Below are 17,305 nucleotides of genomic sequence, written 5' to 3'. Positions count from 1 at the left end.
AATCATAACTCTTGGCTGGAATAAAAAGACACCTAGAACATTTCCTGAGCAAACCATCTAGGCTTTAGCATATGGCTTGATATGAACTCAAAAATAGGATACCCTGGGACTATGTGAGTAAGGGGATGCCCTCCACCTTCTCTCTTTTTGTCATCTACCCTATGACAAATAGAGCATAGAATGATTCTAGTCCCTGAACCATAGAACAGTTTTGTAGAACTTGCTATGTCAAAGATTCTATTACAAAACTTAATTAAGAGGATCCCACTCACAGTAGAATCTAGAAAGCCAACTCACTCTCAGAGCCCCTGTGGCATCTAATGTGGCAAGTGGAGCCTATCATTAGCATAGTTCCACCCCACTCCCTTTCTGAAAGAACCATGCAAATCATAGTATTAAGGAAGTGAAAGAGTCTTTATGGAGAACTAGAGTTAATGTCCACCAATGTCTACTATGGGTCCAGTACCATCTGACATAATTTACAAATAAGCACAGAGTTTTGAGTTAGTGTAACCTGGATTTATGACTTGAATTTGCCACTAGCAAATTCACACATGGCTGTGTGAACTTGAACCAATTACTCTACCTCTCTGAGCTTCGGGGTTTTTATCTGCAAAATGAAGTTACATGCCTGGCTCATAGTGGTGTTGAGGTGAATGTAAATATCTCATAGATTGTGAACAGTAAGGGATGACAAGAAAGGACAACACTTTTGATGATTTTTTTCATTTGCTAACAATACTTTTATACATTGTGGATATATCAAAGTCAGTGCAAATAATTAAACTTCACTGTTTTCTTTTTTTTTTCAAAATCTATTTGCAAACTTACCTGGCATATCAGCGAGAACCTCCTTACTTTGAGGCTTGAAACTGTATATGCAGGTAGACTGGTAGCTGTACTTCTCAGGTGTCTTCAGAGCAATGTCTACTAAAGGTGTATTCTTTCTTTCTGTATCTGGGCAAAAAATTAAATGTGGACATAGTGTCTTGCATAAAGAAAACCAAAGATTTTAAGAACTGGAGATAATTGTCTTCACAATATTCATAATGTAAAGCCCAGATTTCTTTTAAGTAGGGAATCGATATTGCCCTTAACAGAAGCAATTTTACTTAAGGAATAAAAGCTATTTAACAAAATTATCATCACAAAAGAAAAATTTTAACTGAAATGATGTCCAGATGTTGTGGGCACCTGGTGGGTCATCTTACCAATACCTTCTTTTCCTAATAATCTTATTTTGGCATAATCTACCTAGTGACATCACTGGATCTCAGCAACTATTTTGTACAATATGACCTTGCCCGTTGGATTGTTTCAGTAGCACTGGGAATGAGCATCTCTTGCACACTGGGCTAGTCAGAAAACTCCTCTAGGAGTTTAGAATTAGGACAAAGGGACAGTTCATTGTGTAATACTATGTTTAAAGACTGTTGGCCATGATGTTTTCCAACATATAGGAAAGAAGCAAATGAAACTATCCTACAGAAAGCGAAAGAGAAAAGCAAACACAAGGGAACAGAGAAGAGAAAAGGCAAGTCCTGAGAATACTTGGGTCTCATTCTGGTTTATTACCAGGGAAGGCTGCAATCTCTGCCTTTGGGTTCAGTAGGTCTACTCTATATATCATTGTAATAAATGTCTTTTTTCCCCCACTAGAGATAACTGTATTAGTCAGTCCCAGCAGAAAACAGAAATCACTCAGTGCAAGAATCCTGTGGGAAAAGTGCGACTTGTTTGACTTTCGGCATGGTCAAGTTATATGCTTTGACCACTCAGATGTGAATGGACTTGACATTTGCCCTATCCAAGCAGAAGCTTTACATGTAATTCTGGAGTTTGGGTTGGGCTTTTCCTTGAGTTTCTCCCCTCTATCATGAAAAGATCATATTCTTTCAAGCCAAGGATTTAGAATGCAAAAACACCCAGCATCTAAGCCACAGCTGATCTAGAGCCCTCATGTTACATGAGCAAAAAGCAGAAGTCTATTAAGCTGCTGAGATTTTGCAGTTGTCTGTTGCCACATTAAGCTGACAAAGAACGTGATGCACCCATAGATGCCCAACAGCTAGAAGCCATCACCATCATTAGGCTAAAGAAATAAGGAAAGGAAGAGTATGCTGACAGCCAGGGGAAGCTGGAATAGTAAAGAAAGGGCTGTGTAGCCTGGTGGGAGCAGTGGTCAAAAGAATGCAGCCACCACTCAAAAACAGAGTGAATAAATGGACAGCCAGCTCTCGCTCTCTTCTTGCCCTCATTCATATCTGACAGTGCCTCCCATTGCCAAACCCAACCAGAAGTCAATCAACAAGATAGTCTAAGAGAATGAGTCCCCAGGGCTCAGCATCCCAGAGCATAGAGCAACACAGTAGCAGACAACAGCCACTAACCAAAATGATTTTGGATTGAGTGAGTGGGAATGGCAAGTGTAGAATAAATCAAGAAATAGCTCAAATAGATTATTCTATATGCAACCAAGAGCCCTCTTAACGTGAAAGATAAAGAGTAAGTGAGAGAAAAGAGGGAGAGAAACAATGATTTCAGATAAATCGCTCAATAAAAAAGAACATAGAGACCACAGGTTCCTACTGAGCTGTCAGCTACCTTATGGGGGGAAATCAACTTGATGGGAACAGGAATCACATTGTATTAAGCAGATTCCATGATAGCTACCATTGCTCCACTTACTCTATATGTTACGTAAGTACTTGATCAGGACAATGACTTCGATGACAGATGTGCTTTCCTTCCAGCATCAGTTCAGGAGGTGTCTTTCTATTTTCCCCGATTACTCAACCCAGAAAAAACTTTGTACAGTAGTACTCAAAGATTTTAGGTAAAGAAAAACTGAGAGCGTTCTTTTGCAAAAGACAATCCTGAGATGTGGAATTCTCCTAGTGATTTATTCTGCTACGTCATGGGAAAATAAATGTCCTTTCCAACTGACCGAGACTCTTTCCATTTGTCAACTATTGATCCCCTCCCACAACCTTTCTTCTTAGCTCCATGATTCTTCTAGAGGTTAAACCAATGAGGCCCCGTCCCATTTATTTCTTCCTACTTTATGCTGTGGTATCACCATCGATAACATCAGTGCAGCCAGCCACTCATCTTTGGGGAGCAGCACAGTGGCAGATACTAGCTAGACAGAAGCTTTCAGTTGTTGTCTAGGCATTGCCTTTCAGGGCCCAATAATATAAATTAAATCTTGAAAATAATGACAGAATGTATATTTTTAAAAAGTACTTCCTTTACATTTTATGTCTGTCTACATCTGCCTTGCCCCTTTGTTTGCCATTCTAAGAAAAGTAAGAAGGAAGATCGTAATAGGCATCAGCATATTGTATGCTACACAGGAGGCTGGTAGGTTACAAGAGGAAGAAAGAGAATGATCAAGACTGAAGGTCGAAGAAAAACCTCTGTAACTCACAAAGGCCATAATCCTGATAATTTACTTCTAGGATCCATGGACCATGTTCCCTTTACCTTAATTTCTCGAATTCTGCTGAAGAACATTTTGCTTCCTGAAGATTTATACTTACTGTACAGATTCATGAATCACTGCTTCCTCTTTCTGAACTATAATGTAGAGAGACTCATCTCCCCTTTAGAGCCTCCCGTGAGTTTGGCGTGGTTCTGAATACCCAGGTGTTCAGACTCCTCCACAAACAAATTAGAATACCCAAATACTGGCGTATAGTAGTAGGCTAGTAGAAGCAAGAGGCCAAAAGAAAATACTATCTGTCTAAATAATTGCTTTCGATTCCTTTAGATGGAAGGGTAATTTTGTCATTTCAGGGATATTGTCATTTGAATTGTACTGACTTTCCTATTAAACTGGAAGCTACCCAAGGGGGGAAAAGTGTTCCTTTCAATCTCTTTTCTGGTCGATGTAATATTCACAGCAATCATCTGCTCTTTGTGGTGCCTGACCAGTGTTGTTAATATACTAGTAGATCAGTCTATCTCTCAATTTACTAATGCGCCATTTTGTCCAAGATACTATGTAAGGTGGCTTATAGGAATGGATTTTTTTTTAAATATAAACTACTATAAATCAAGAATAACAAATGAGTTTTATGCTACGTGAAACTTTGTTTGATAGAAGAGGCCCAGATAGGTCTAATGGCTAATAAAATGGCTAATAAAGAATGAGTGGCACATTCAGTTAGCATTTTCTGCCATGAGTGTGGGAGGGGAAAATATGGATATGCCATTCTAGTTTTTTTAATGCAGAAAAATGAAGCCAAGCTTCAAATGAAAATGTAAGTAAATTCTCAGGTGCTAAAGATCCTCCCAAATATGACACCAAGACAGAAACCATTAAAAAAAGGACTGCTAATATTGATAATATAATATTGAAACTGACCACCCCCAAAAAAAGATAAAAATAAGTTAGAAACTGGAAAATATTTGACAATACCTTTTTTTAAATGTGAGTGTAGTTGACACATAATGTTACCTTAGTTCCAAGTGTACACACCTTAGTGACTTGACAAGTTTATACATCATGCTATGTTCACCACAAACAGGGGCACCATCTGTCCCATTACAGCTCTATTATAGTATCATTGATTGACAATACTTAGTAAACAGGCATTCATACCTTTTAAGTCTAAAGACCTCTTCTAAATCAATAACCAATTTATGGTCTTTACAATTAAATATGGACAGAGAATATTATCACCTATACCTAATGGAAAACCCAACTTATAATAGCTTAAGGAAATAGAGGTTTTATTTTTCTCATGTACATTTACATTTACAAATGTAAAGGTAAGTGATCTGGGGCTATTATGGAAGCATTATGATGTAACCTTGCCAACGAGGACCAGCAAATTATAGGAAGGAAGGAAGTGATGGATGGAAGAAGGAGTTAAAAAAAAACTTAGTTCAAGGGGGATGGCAGGAGGAAGCTTAGGAAGAAAAATGACATGTAACTATGTGAAACAGTTAACTTTCTCATCATCAATCAAGTTAATACAAACTAAGTTATTTTTTCACAAAGCAAATTGGAAATTTAAAAAATATTTTGATATTCAAATTAAAAGGTATACAAGAAAGAAAAGTATGCATAGTCTGCCCTTCTTGAAGGCAATTTGACAATGTCTTCAAAGCTTTATGGTTTTGCTTATTCTTTGGCCCTGCTAGTGGACTGCTTAGGAGCAAGTCACAGATAAGAGTGAACACTGAGCAACAAGGATATTCACTGAAGTGTCATTACTAATATGAAATACTAAAACAACTGAGATTTTCAGATAGGAGACTGGTTAAGAAAAATAAGGCACATCTATACAATAGGATTTTCTCCCCCTCCCCCCACTCTCTCAAATAAAGAAATCTTAAAAAAAAAAAAAAGAAAAGAAAAGAATGGTCACCTTTCTGTTCATTGCAGTGAGAGGTGGGGAGAAAACAGGCAAAATGCAATTAACTCACTCACAAGTAATATGTGTTTAATAAAGAAGTGAAGGAGAAAACACTTCAAAACATCCTGGTGTTATCCAACAGAAAATTTTTAACTCTCTCATCCCCAGACCTTCTCAACTGACTCATACATAGATCCTGTCTGAGTATCAACATAGAAAACCCTATGCTGAATATGAGCACCTTAGTCCAAGGATAGGCCCATGAAACTACAAATCATCAAATTTTATTTTTACTTGATTTTCTATGAGTTGATAATGAATATAATAGTCTATAGCACAATAGCTGTGTCTAGAGACCATGTGCTTGTTAATAGATGTTGTCTTGAGATGCAACCTTAGTTACATGATATCTGGCCAGGGTACAATATGGATGCAATGATAAAGAAGAGATAAATAATTTGTATAAGGAAAGCACTGTCATCTTGTTTGGACGACGGACCTCTTCTTAGCTGCACTTGTTCATTGCTCTTCCCTATCACTTAGCAAAGCTTCCAAACCCTGGTGTGCTCACTTACTTGTGTTATAGTCAACTGCCATCCATTTAGGGCCATAGTTGTAGAACTATTAAAAATCTAGCTTTCAAATGGCTCTTTAAGAGCTAAAGAGATGTATCTATTAGTCAGTATTCTAGCAGGAAACAGAAGATACCCTAAAGAGGTATTTTGAGGAAAATTTAATAAGCGGGCAGGTTTTTGGAGGTGTTGCAAGGACAGAGGAGCTACCAAGGCATATTGAGGCACCCAGGGAAGGCATCAGTGGGAAATTCCTACCATTTCTCATCCTGAAGGGGAAGGAAAGGGAACAGTGTCACACAAACCCAGTGAGTTGGAACTACAGAAGAAGAGATGTTGAATAAGAGCTGGAGCCCTACTGGGATGAAGACACACGAGAGACTTAGCCTGGAGCAGAAGGAAACAGGGAAAGAAATACCCCAACAACTCTCTTCAATTTATGCACTTTATTTATCTATTATAAATAGTTATTGAAAATAATAATGAGATAAACATCTTGTGAATATTTTTTTTGCCTCTCTGATTATTTTCCTAGGATATATTCATAATGGTAGAACTGATGGGTCACAGGCCAAGGGTGTTGAAATATGACTAGCCCTCCAGGAAAAGTGTACCAATTTATACTGTACAACAGAACCTTGGTCTATGACGGTGCTATTTCTTGACATTCTTGCTAATTAACACCCCCGCCTCCAGGTGTTAAGTTCTCTATCACCTCAATGACTTTATTTCTATTATATTCTTTATATTATTTTCCTTTATATTCTTTATATTATAATATTCTATTATATTCTTTATATTCTATTATATTGTATTTATGCATTCTATTTATTTCTTTTGTATGCTGGCTAACTCTGCTGTCCTCCTAATACTCATGAGCTCGTCTTCCTCACCCATCTCTGCCAGTTCCTATTTGTTCTACATTTCTATCATCCCCCTGGCACCTGACCAAGCATAATGCATTGCAATCATTTGTTCACTTCCTTGTCTCTTAAACTAGGCAGTGAATTATTATTGAGGAAAAGGATGATTTATTAATAGTGGTAGTAAAAGTATTCAACTCTGTAACCTCACTACTTAGCACTATCTGAAATGTAGGACATACACAGAGCTATGCTTTAAATGAAAAAGATATGGAAGCTGACCACCACTGTTGTATAATCCAAGGATGATCTGTCAGTCCTTACACTGCTATTGTACCACTTTGCCTGGTTCTAGTGTGAGTCCCATATGGCTGGCACAGCTCTGGAGAAGAACATTTCTCTTGAGAGATCCTCAGAGCCCAGCCAGTTATAAGAAGCTGCCCAGCCTATTCTTTAGAAGCTGTTGTTAGCCTGTTCTTTGAGTATTACAAGTAAAAGAGATCAAGGACACCTGGGTGGCTCAGTCAGTTAAGCGTCTGCCTTCCGCTCAGGTCACGATCCTGGGATTGAGTCTTGAACTGGGCTCCCTGCTCATGCGGGGAGCCTGGTTCTCCCTCTGCTTGCAGCACCCCCTGCTTGTGCCCTTTCTCTCTCTCTCTCTTTCTGACAAATAAATAAATAAAATCTTTAAAAAAAAATAGTAAAAGAGATCATCAGATTAAGGAGATGGGGAACTGTGTGGGGATTGATCGAGCTCGAGACCTGATGTCATTCCAACCTCTTTCTTTCAGGACCTGTTCACATTCGTCAATATACTTGGCACATATCTTGTTATTCAGAAAAACAGGAGACTTTGAACGTTATAAAAATGGGGAGTAGATGGGGAAACCTGAGGGGGAAGTCAGAAAACAAGGAGCAGAAAGACATCATTCCCCATTTAGCCAATAAACTATACTTACATCTCTATGATAAAAATGTAATGGCAGGAAAGACAGAACTGTCTTTGTTAGTGTTTGTTATTTAATGAGAGTTTTGAAAAGTCATCAGGGCATTGGTGATAACCAGAAACTGAGGGAACCCTGCACGTCTGAGCTTAAGCTGAGTGGCCTTGGGGTTAAGCGGTGGACAAAGGCAGAGAAGTGCTGGTGGGCATTGTGCCCCATGGCTGCAGGGGGCTCACTGAGCAACACTGGCTGCTGACAGACAAGCTCTTATGCACCTTGTGGTCACTGTAAACAGTGAGGCCTTGGCAAGTGGCTCTGTAGGCGACAAAAGTAAACAATAGAGGAGGAACCACAGATGGTAACTAGGGCCTATTTCACTATTTCTTGTCACTATAGCTGACAACAAATCTGAGAAACCCCTTCAATGACTCCTTTCCTGGAAGACATAGAGGACTTCCTTCTTCCCCTTCTTTTAGTCCAAGTTTTGGGCTAGAGTTCTCAGTGGGGCTTGAGATATAATAGGAGGGACCAATGTGTCCAGGGTCAAATTTTCACCTGATATGGTCAGGAAATTGAGCATAAAAATAAATACATTGAGAATAATGGAAGCCAGGTATTTTATTGCCAGATAGGGGAGTTACAATTAAGAAGAGGGGAATGCTAATAAATGTTAATAGTGCTGGACTGAACTATCTTGTGATAGACAGACAGATAGATAGACAAAGAGATAAAGAGATGCAAATGTATATGTCTACATATGTACATAGATTTCCTCGTGAGGTCCTATGAGAGGCTCTAGAAGCAAGAACACTCGGAAGGTTAGATCTTGATTTCTTATTATCATTCTCCATTAAAAGGAATTAGGGTTCTTGAAGAAATGGCTTTCTCCAGGACTAAGACAAGAAAAATACAAAATAAAGCTAAATTTTTTTGTGTGCCAGAAAGTACTGAAACACTCAAGAATGATGGAGAGGAGATATCAGAAGGCCACCCAAATCAGTTTAAAGGGGCTCCCATTGGCATAACTCAGGACAGTTTGAATATTAAAATAATCATTTTAACATACTGCAACCCCTTAAGTAAATAGAAGGCCATGAGTATATGCTGATAAAAATGAATAAACAAAGGAAGAAGGGAAAGTTTACCTTACAGTAGATTGCCAATTAGTAAGTCTAAAGAGATGATGGAGTCAGAAAACCACCATTCAACATCGTGAGTTTCAACCACTAAGGTAAAGGGACACTCTCTTGGCAAGGTTCATCTTTTTCTTCACTATATGTAGTTTCTTTATCATTCTGGATATCGTCTTCTCAGATCATCTATACTTTCACCATTGTATTATTTTTCAGTCCCCCAATTTGACTCCTTCCCAGTAGGGTTGAATGGGACCTGCCCCTTGAGACTGTGCTAGTCCTTTGGGCTCCCCCATTACTTCCACCATGTGTCTGGCTTCCTTTCCCTTCCTTCAGCCCAAATCCCCAGCCACAGCCCAAATCCAGAGCTCCCAGAAAAAAGACAAAACTGATTAACTTCTGCTTTCTGATATAAAGACAATGGATGCAGTCCCCCCCCCTTTTTTTCCTACCAGTAGTTCATCATATTTTCCCCCTTTTCATCTGAAATGTGTTTCAGGATTGGCTACTGTTCAGTCTCTTCAGAATTGAAAGAATATGAAAGTGACCTAATACTTTATCCCTTTCATAGAATGTGTTCTGCAGTGATTAGAACAACGAAGAGCAGGATGGGGGGGGGGGTGGCAAACATATTCTCCAGCGCAGTTTATTTCCCTCCTTTTTTCTTGATTCTCACTGAGTCCCTTCTCTTATCTTTCACCACAGGAATTAGTATTTTGATTATAAGATAGACGAGGAAGTTGTGGGTGAGTCACCTTTAGCATCTGGATTGTAGCTGAATTCAGTGAACACAAATGATGTGATCTTAGGTAAACAATGGAATCATTCAAGCTTAGTGTCTTCCCTGAAAAATGAGAGGTTTGACCTAATAACTTCTTACAGCTTTTCTATTTCTTAGTCCTTGAGTCTGTGATTAGAACTTTAGATATTTAAATGCTCCTGAGCGTGGTCCTAAAAATTCTTTCTTCTTTACTGACATCAGTGACTTCCTGAAAATCTCCTGATTTCATATACCAACTCCCTGATAACCCCAAATTTTATACCTCCAGTCCCTATCCCTCCTTCCTTCCCTCCCACCCTAGCTTCCTATCTACAATTGCCTGGTTGATAGATTCACTTGGCTGTTCAACATGCATTATAAACACAATGTCTGGAAGAGAAGTCTCCATTTCTAACCCATTGTCCCTCTCTGGTCTCTGCCATCTCAGTAAAGGGCAAAACCATTTACCCAGTTTCTCAGACAAAATATTGAGCAAATATCATTGATTACTCTCTGTCAATTTCCACATCCATTGTAACAGTAACTCCTCTTTGCTTTTCCTTTACAACTGTGTTCAGTCAGACCACTTTTCAGCACTTCACCATAGCCACGACTTAGTCCCTGCTCTCATCACCTCTCCCATGAATTATTATCATAGCCTTTCTTGTCCCTACTTTATAGTCTCCAAAGAGCTTTCAAGTTCTTTTTGAAAATTGAAATCCAAGCATATCATTCCCTTGTTTAAAATCTTCTGGAGGCATGCCAATATACTCAGGAAAATAACACAAAGTCTGTTCTATGACCTGAAGCCTTACCTGCCCTGGCACATGCTCACCTCTCAAATGTCACCTTCCCTCAGGAACAGTCACTCTGGCTCCTCCTCTATGTTCTTTATGTATGCTGGAAAGAGATGGGCTAACTGCTTCCCAAACCTGGATTCTCTTCTTCCCAAACACACAGCTAAGTTGCATTTTCCAGCCTCCTGTGCGGGTAGGATGGGCATGTGACTGGATTCTTGCTGACGAAACAAGAAAATGAGTGCTATGTGCCATTTTCAGACCTGGCCAATAAAAACTTCCCATATGACACATTCCCATCACTTGCCATTAGGATAGAGAGGAGCTAGGATGCTGGAGAGCGGTAGAGCCACCAGGGGAAGGGTCCTGGGTCCTGGAAACAGTATGGGAAAACACATCCACTAGACCCACACTGACCTCTGCAGTGAGCAAGATATAAGCATCTTTTATGTGAAACCACTGAGTTTCCATGATGAGCACAGGTGGAATGGGTATGGGTTCCCAGTCACCTCAGGAACTTCCCTGTTATAATCTAAAACTAGCTCATATGTAGGACAGGGAGAGGCCAAAGAGAGAGGCAGGCCACTCCAGATTGGTAGGTAGTAGGTTTAATAAGCAAGGGAACTTATTTACGAGTTTTATCTTGGGTGCCCACATCGCAAGTAGATCTCTGCCTCCACTTATCAAATCTTGGAAGTTGAGATAGCAGTCTTAACTGGGTTTACTCATGTATACCATTCAGGTAGTCTCAGCACCACATCGCTGTCTTAAGGCTGTGTCCTTGGACAGTTTCTGGGACCAGAGAAGGCAAACAGAATGCACATTTCAAGGACAGGGAAGAGAGTGAGGAGTCTCTGACTGTTGGGGTCCAGTTCCAAGGTTACCAAGTGTTCATATATGCTCAGTGACCTCCTCCAACGTTTGTTGAAACATTTAGCTTCCGCTGACTGAACAGTGAACCAAACTTCTTCCTATGTTACTTACTTCCTTTGCTTGGAAATTTCTTTTTGTATCCATGTGGCCTATTTCATTAGATCTTTGTTTAAATGTCACCTCATCCAAAAGGTCTTCTCTGACTACTCATTTAAACTAACCTAAAACAAACAAACAAACAAAACATAAATTAACCTAGTCCCATTTCCCTATTAGCTCCTTACCTTAAACTAATTTTTTTCAAAATGCTTATCATCACCTAATATTGTTAGATATTTAATTTTTATGTTTGTTGTCCCTCTTATACTACAATATCAGATATGTGAGGACAGTGCCAGCCATTTCTCTCTCTCTTTTTTTTTTTTTTTTTTTTGTGGTTCTATATTTCATGCTAGATCAGTGCCTCACACATAATAGGAGCTCTATCACTACCTGAAAGAGAGAATGAATGAATGAATGAGTGAGTGAATGAGTGAATTTCAGCTGCCCTTTAGCAGCTTGGCCCTGTTTCAGCTGCGACTATGCCCACAAATCCAATTTCGGCTCGCACACCTCATTTTCAGATCCAAAGCAGCACCTACCTCCTCACTCTCCAACAATTAAGCTTTCGCTTCCCTTATCTTAACAGCTCTAAATGAGGCAGCGTGCCTCCTGAAAGGTGATATACTGTCATGGCTTTAAAAGTTGAGAGAAGCAAAAGAACGAATGTAAACTCTAAGAGCGAGAATCTAAGGGGTCTGGAAGTCTGACGGGGACGAAAGGGAACACAGCATCCTCCAAGCACTTGGGCCGAGACAGGCCCCTGCAGGAGATGCTTCCCGGTTCTTGCTTCCAGGCAGAACTCTCTATCCTCTACTCCTCTCTGGCCCGTTGGTTGAAGGAAATTGCTGTAGTTAAGAGTTGGACAACCTTAGGTTCAAAGCCAAGTTCTAATGCCAGCAGGTCCACCACTCGAAGTGAGCGGGGCCTACTGAGGGGAAAGATCGTAATTGTGATTCTGGACGTTGTGACTTTGCAGCGGCAGCCGCTTCCCGCCTGTGAGTATTGAGCCCGAGTGTGGCATAGTGAGAACATGACTATCCTGAAGAGTGACTAGAAAGCCTGCGAATGCTCAGCAACAGTATTTCTCTTTCCCTTCTCACTTCCAGCTTTCGGTCATTAATTCATTCTATCCCTGTCAAGCAGTCTTCCAGATCCATGCGTGAACCCATAACGTCCCTGTTGTTATGGGGCTTACTTCCTAGAACGACAGACTGATGATGATATAAGCAGACAGTACTCTGGGGAAATGCTCCGAAGATGAACAAGGCAGGGTGAGGAGGAGAGATGCCAAGGAAGTCTCTGTGGGGCAGTGACAGTTAAGCATAGACTGGAGTGAAATGAGGACGCCATGAGAGCGATGACAGTGGGTGGGGTCCAAGCAGAAGGGGCCGGAAATCATGAAGACCCTCAGAGGCCATTGCTTGGCTTGTTCTAGGAGTAGTACAAAGACCTGTGTGGCTTGAAACCAGTGAGCCAGGGGATCCTGGTGGAGCTGATTTAAACAAGTGGCCAGGACGGGACCATACAAGGTAAGGACTTCGACTTTCACATGGAAGCTACTGGAGGATTGTGAGCTGGGGATGAAAAGAGCCACATTCTATAAGACAGGATGTTTTAGCCTGTGCCCGAAGCAAGAACCTTCATCAATAAAACCAGCTCTCCCTAATGTTCCTTCTTCTTTTTCCCATTTCTACCCCAACTCAGTGAATGAATATAGAGAACAGCTGTTGAATCCAATTAATTTTTTTTAAATGGCATTTATGGAGTATTTACTATGAATCTCTTCCAGGTCCTTTCCCACATGTCAAGCAGTTCAGATAGCAGTCTCTGTGTTATACCTTCGCCTGGAGATCAAACACTGGGCTCACCTGCTTTAACAGTATCTCATTTGCTGTTCATGTCAACCAAAAAAGTGGATTTTATTACCTCCCTTTCCCAGATAAGGAAACTGAGGTTCAGAGAAGTTAAATATCTTATGTAAAGTCACACAGACAATAAATGGTAGAGCCAGGATGCCCCACATGTGCCCAAGGCTTGCTTCCATGGCTCCGTGATAAGATGTGGCTGTGGCACTTAATTCTTCCCTTGAGGGTGTTTTATATTGAAAGGAGTGGATCTGAAAACAGACAGACAAATGACCAACCAGCACAGAGTATGTTGACAGTTCCAAAGAAGGTGCATCATTAACAATGAATGGAAAGGGAAATCTTCAAGCATAGAAGTGGGAAGAACTTTCCAATCAGAAAGGACGGCAAAGCATACATACTGTTTAAGGTCCCATTATACTGGTTCCCCGCCCTAATGACACTTTAGAATCACATAGTACGTGTTTGTGCATGTGCTTGTATGTTCACACCGTGGCCCTTAGTAAGATCGGGGAAGTCTTTATTAAAAAATCCCAGGTCTGTTCGACTATGCAGCCAGGATGGAAAATGCCGTGACGGATCAGTTGTGAAACTGCACCATCCACAGGCCTGGCCTCCTCCTCCTGTGCCGGGTCACCTGTGGGGGGCTGGAGAGTCTATACGCTAAATAATAACCCAGGTGATTCTGAAGCCCGTAGCGCCAGGACTGTGCTCTGAGGAACATCTGAACACGATTCCATAAATGGAATTATATTTGCCATAAGCAGCCATTGTACCTCCAGGCAGGAAGAGGGTAAAAGGCCAGGTAGGTGTTTAAAAGGAGAGGCTGCCGGAAGTTAACCAGAGTGGAAAAAGCCATGATTCAGCAGAGCTCAGCAGGGACTTCGAGGGGCCTTCTGACTTCTAATCCGCCCAGCTGAAAAAATGAAAAAGAGAGAGAGTATCCATTACTATGAACAGGAAGTACAGAATTCAAAGAATTTCAAACATTTTCAGAAAAAAAGTACTGCCTCTTTTCTGAGTTTCCATTTTCCAAGTGGTTTCTAAGTGCTTTTAATATGGAGGGCAATAACACAGGCTTCTCCTTCTTTTTTTTTTTTTAATAGTGCCGAGCTAATTACCAGACGTAGCCGTTCTGCAAGCATTTAATGCCTACATAAAACATGGGGCCATAATGAAGATAATTGAAAGTATGACTTTCATCAATATTTAATTAGCATTTGGTGCTAACTCATTATTTCGGTACAATTAATTTGACATCTTGCTCTAAGTCCCGAACAGATTTCAATCCAGAGGGCTGTTTTATTGGCGAGACATGTGTAACATCACGCATGCCCCTGCCCAGAGGAAACAATATGAAATATGGGGGAGATGATTGACAGTTTAATCTAGCTCCGAATAGCAAAGCCTAATATATTAAAACCAAATAAGCATGTTTACTTAGCAAGGCGAATCCAGTACTAATGAAACTCCAGGCCTTGCTTACCAGCCAGTCAGGGCGAGAACCCCGCTGCACAACTTCTGGGGTGTCATCTGTCACAGTGGTCTGGGGAAACATTCAGAGTAAGGGCATGCTGTTGGTCCCCCGCGAGCCAGAACTTAACACCTCACACACTTGAATGACCTAAGCTCAATGTATTATCAAGCTAACAGCAAGAGATTGCACAGCAGAAGGGGACTGAGAACACAAGGAGGCCATCCAGGGATCTGCCAGTCCTATGATCTAGCCACTTCTTAGCTTTTGGGCAAGTCCCTGAACTTTCCTATGGCTCAGTTAATACATGTGTGTAAATGATAAACAAGACCCATTAAGTCAGTGTCCCTCAAACTATCTGTGGTAAATGTCCAGTTTTTTGTCTTACACTTTTTGTTTTTCTAATTTTCAAGTGCTTGTGAATGGATACATCCTTAAAATACAATTTTTTTAAAAATGAACAGAAGGGAGGGCTGGGTGGCACAGTCGGTTGAGTGTCTGCCTTTAGCTCAGGTCATGAGCCCAGGATCCTGGGATGGGGTCCCTCACTGGGCTCCCTGCTCAGCTGGGAGTCTGCTTGTTGCTTTCCCTCTGCGCGCCTCTCCCCCCGCTTGTGCTCTCTTGCTCGCTCTCTCTCTGACAAATAAATAAATAAAATCTTAAAAAAACAAAAAAAACAAAACAAAACCAGAAGATACTATATTCCCAACACTGTCAGGGAGCCTGACATGGGACCCTGTTCTAAGACTCCAGGATCATGACCTGAGCCGAAGGCAGATGCTTAACCGACTCAGCCACGTAGGCCTCCTGGTCAATATGTTTTTTTAAAAAGGCTCTTTTTATTTTGTAGTTATAAATATTTTTCCATGCTAATATTTGGTTCAATTATTTTGCAAATGGAAAGTCGTATATTCTTCATTAAAATAACTTATAATTTTTAAAAGAATAGAAAAAAAACAATAAAAAGACATATAAAATAAAGCCCCAATTTTTAATTATTAGGCCTAGTAGATGTACAGTTATTCTTTGAAATTGTATAATCGTTCCTATATTCTTCAATCTGTGTACTTACCTGTTGTGGATCAGTGATCACTTGTGGACCGTACTTGAGGGATACTGCTTTAGACTCCTCTTGGGAAGAATTAAGGAATTAAAGAGGTTTTAAAACAATAGGAAGAAAAAGGGAAAAGCACTCAGACTATAAGAGGCTACTTCTGAGAGGAGGAACACAAATAGAGAGGAGACTGTGGCTTTTCTTAGGATTTAAGTGAGAAACAACAGACTTCCCTGTTCTTGAATCAGCCACCCTTAAGCCTTCCTGGGTGACATGTTCAAGAATAACACACTTACTTTACATTGAGTTCTGCTGTAAACAGAAGGGGAATAAACTAACTGGACAAACTGGGATGCTAATGGTATGTATGTTATATCAAAACCTTGGAAAAGCAGAGAGGGGTCTGCTTTAAAATATCCTAAGATGGGTGCTATGTGTGGGTTTTGTTTTAAACAGTTTTGTTGTAGTTAAACTGGCAGAAAATCAACTGCCCATACCTATTTTTTTTTTTAAAGATTTTATTTATTTATTTGAAAGAGAGACAGAGAGAGCAAGTTTGGCAGGGGGGTGGGGTGGGGCAGAGGGCAAAGGAGAAGCAGGCTCCCTGCTCAGGACCCTGAGATCATGACCTGAGCTGAAATGAGATGCTTAACCGACTGAGCCACCCAGGTGCCCCATGTTTATTTTCTTCTAAAGTCTTATTTATTTACTTCAGACAGATCAAGAAAGTGAGAACACGTGGGAGACAAGGAAAATGGAGAGGGAGAGAGACAATCTTCCAGCAGAATCCCCGCTGAGCGGGAAGCTCAAGCCGGGGCTCAGTCTCATAACCCTAAGTTCATGACCTGAGCTGAAATCAAGAGTTGGCGGCTTATCTGACTGAGCCATCCAAGCACCCCTAAACCACACATGTTTAGTGCCCAGTTTAAAGTAACTTTTGACATGAACATCCCCATCACCTCCAAAGTTTCCTCATGCCACTTTGATCCCTCCCTCCTGACCTCCATTCCTTTCCCTCTACCCCATCCCCCAACCCCAGGTAACCATGGCTCTGCTTTCAATAACATATGTCAGCATTCATTTTTTAGAAATGTATAGAACTCGAATCAAAAGTATATACCTTTTTTAATCTAACTACTTTTACTTTTCATAATATGCTGAGGTTTATCCATGTTATTGTATTTAATGTATTATATATAATAATTCATATATGTATATAAATACAAGTCCTTTATTAGATGTATGCCTTTCAAATGCAAATATTTTCTCCCACAAAGGTGTGGCTTTTCATTCTTTTTTTTTTTTTTTAAGATTTTATTTATTTATTTGACAGGCAGAGATTACAAGTAGGCAGAGAGGCAGGTAGAGAGAGAGAGGAGGAGGCTTTTCATTCTTTTAATGATATCTTCCAAAGACTAGATGTTTTTAATTTTTATGAAGACCAGCTTATTTTTCACTTTATGGATCTATAAATTTTATAGTTTTGGATTTTACATTTTGGC

Source organism: Mustela nivalis (genome assembly GCF_964662115.1).
Source record: "Mustela nivalis genome assembly, chromosome: 11".
Classification (NCBI taxonomy): Eukaryota; Metazoa; Chordata; class Mammalia; order Carnivora; family Mustelidae; genus Mustela; species Mustela nivalis.
The sequence above is the reverse complement of the archived record's forward strand: the minus strand, read 5'-3'. Positions refer to the sequence as shown.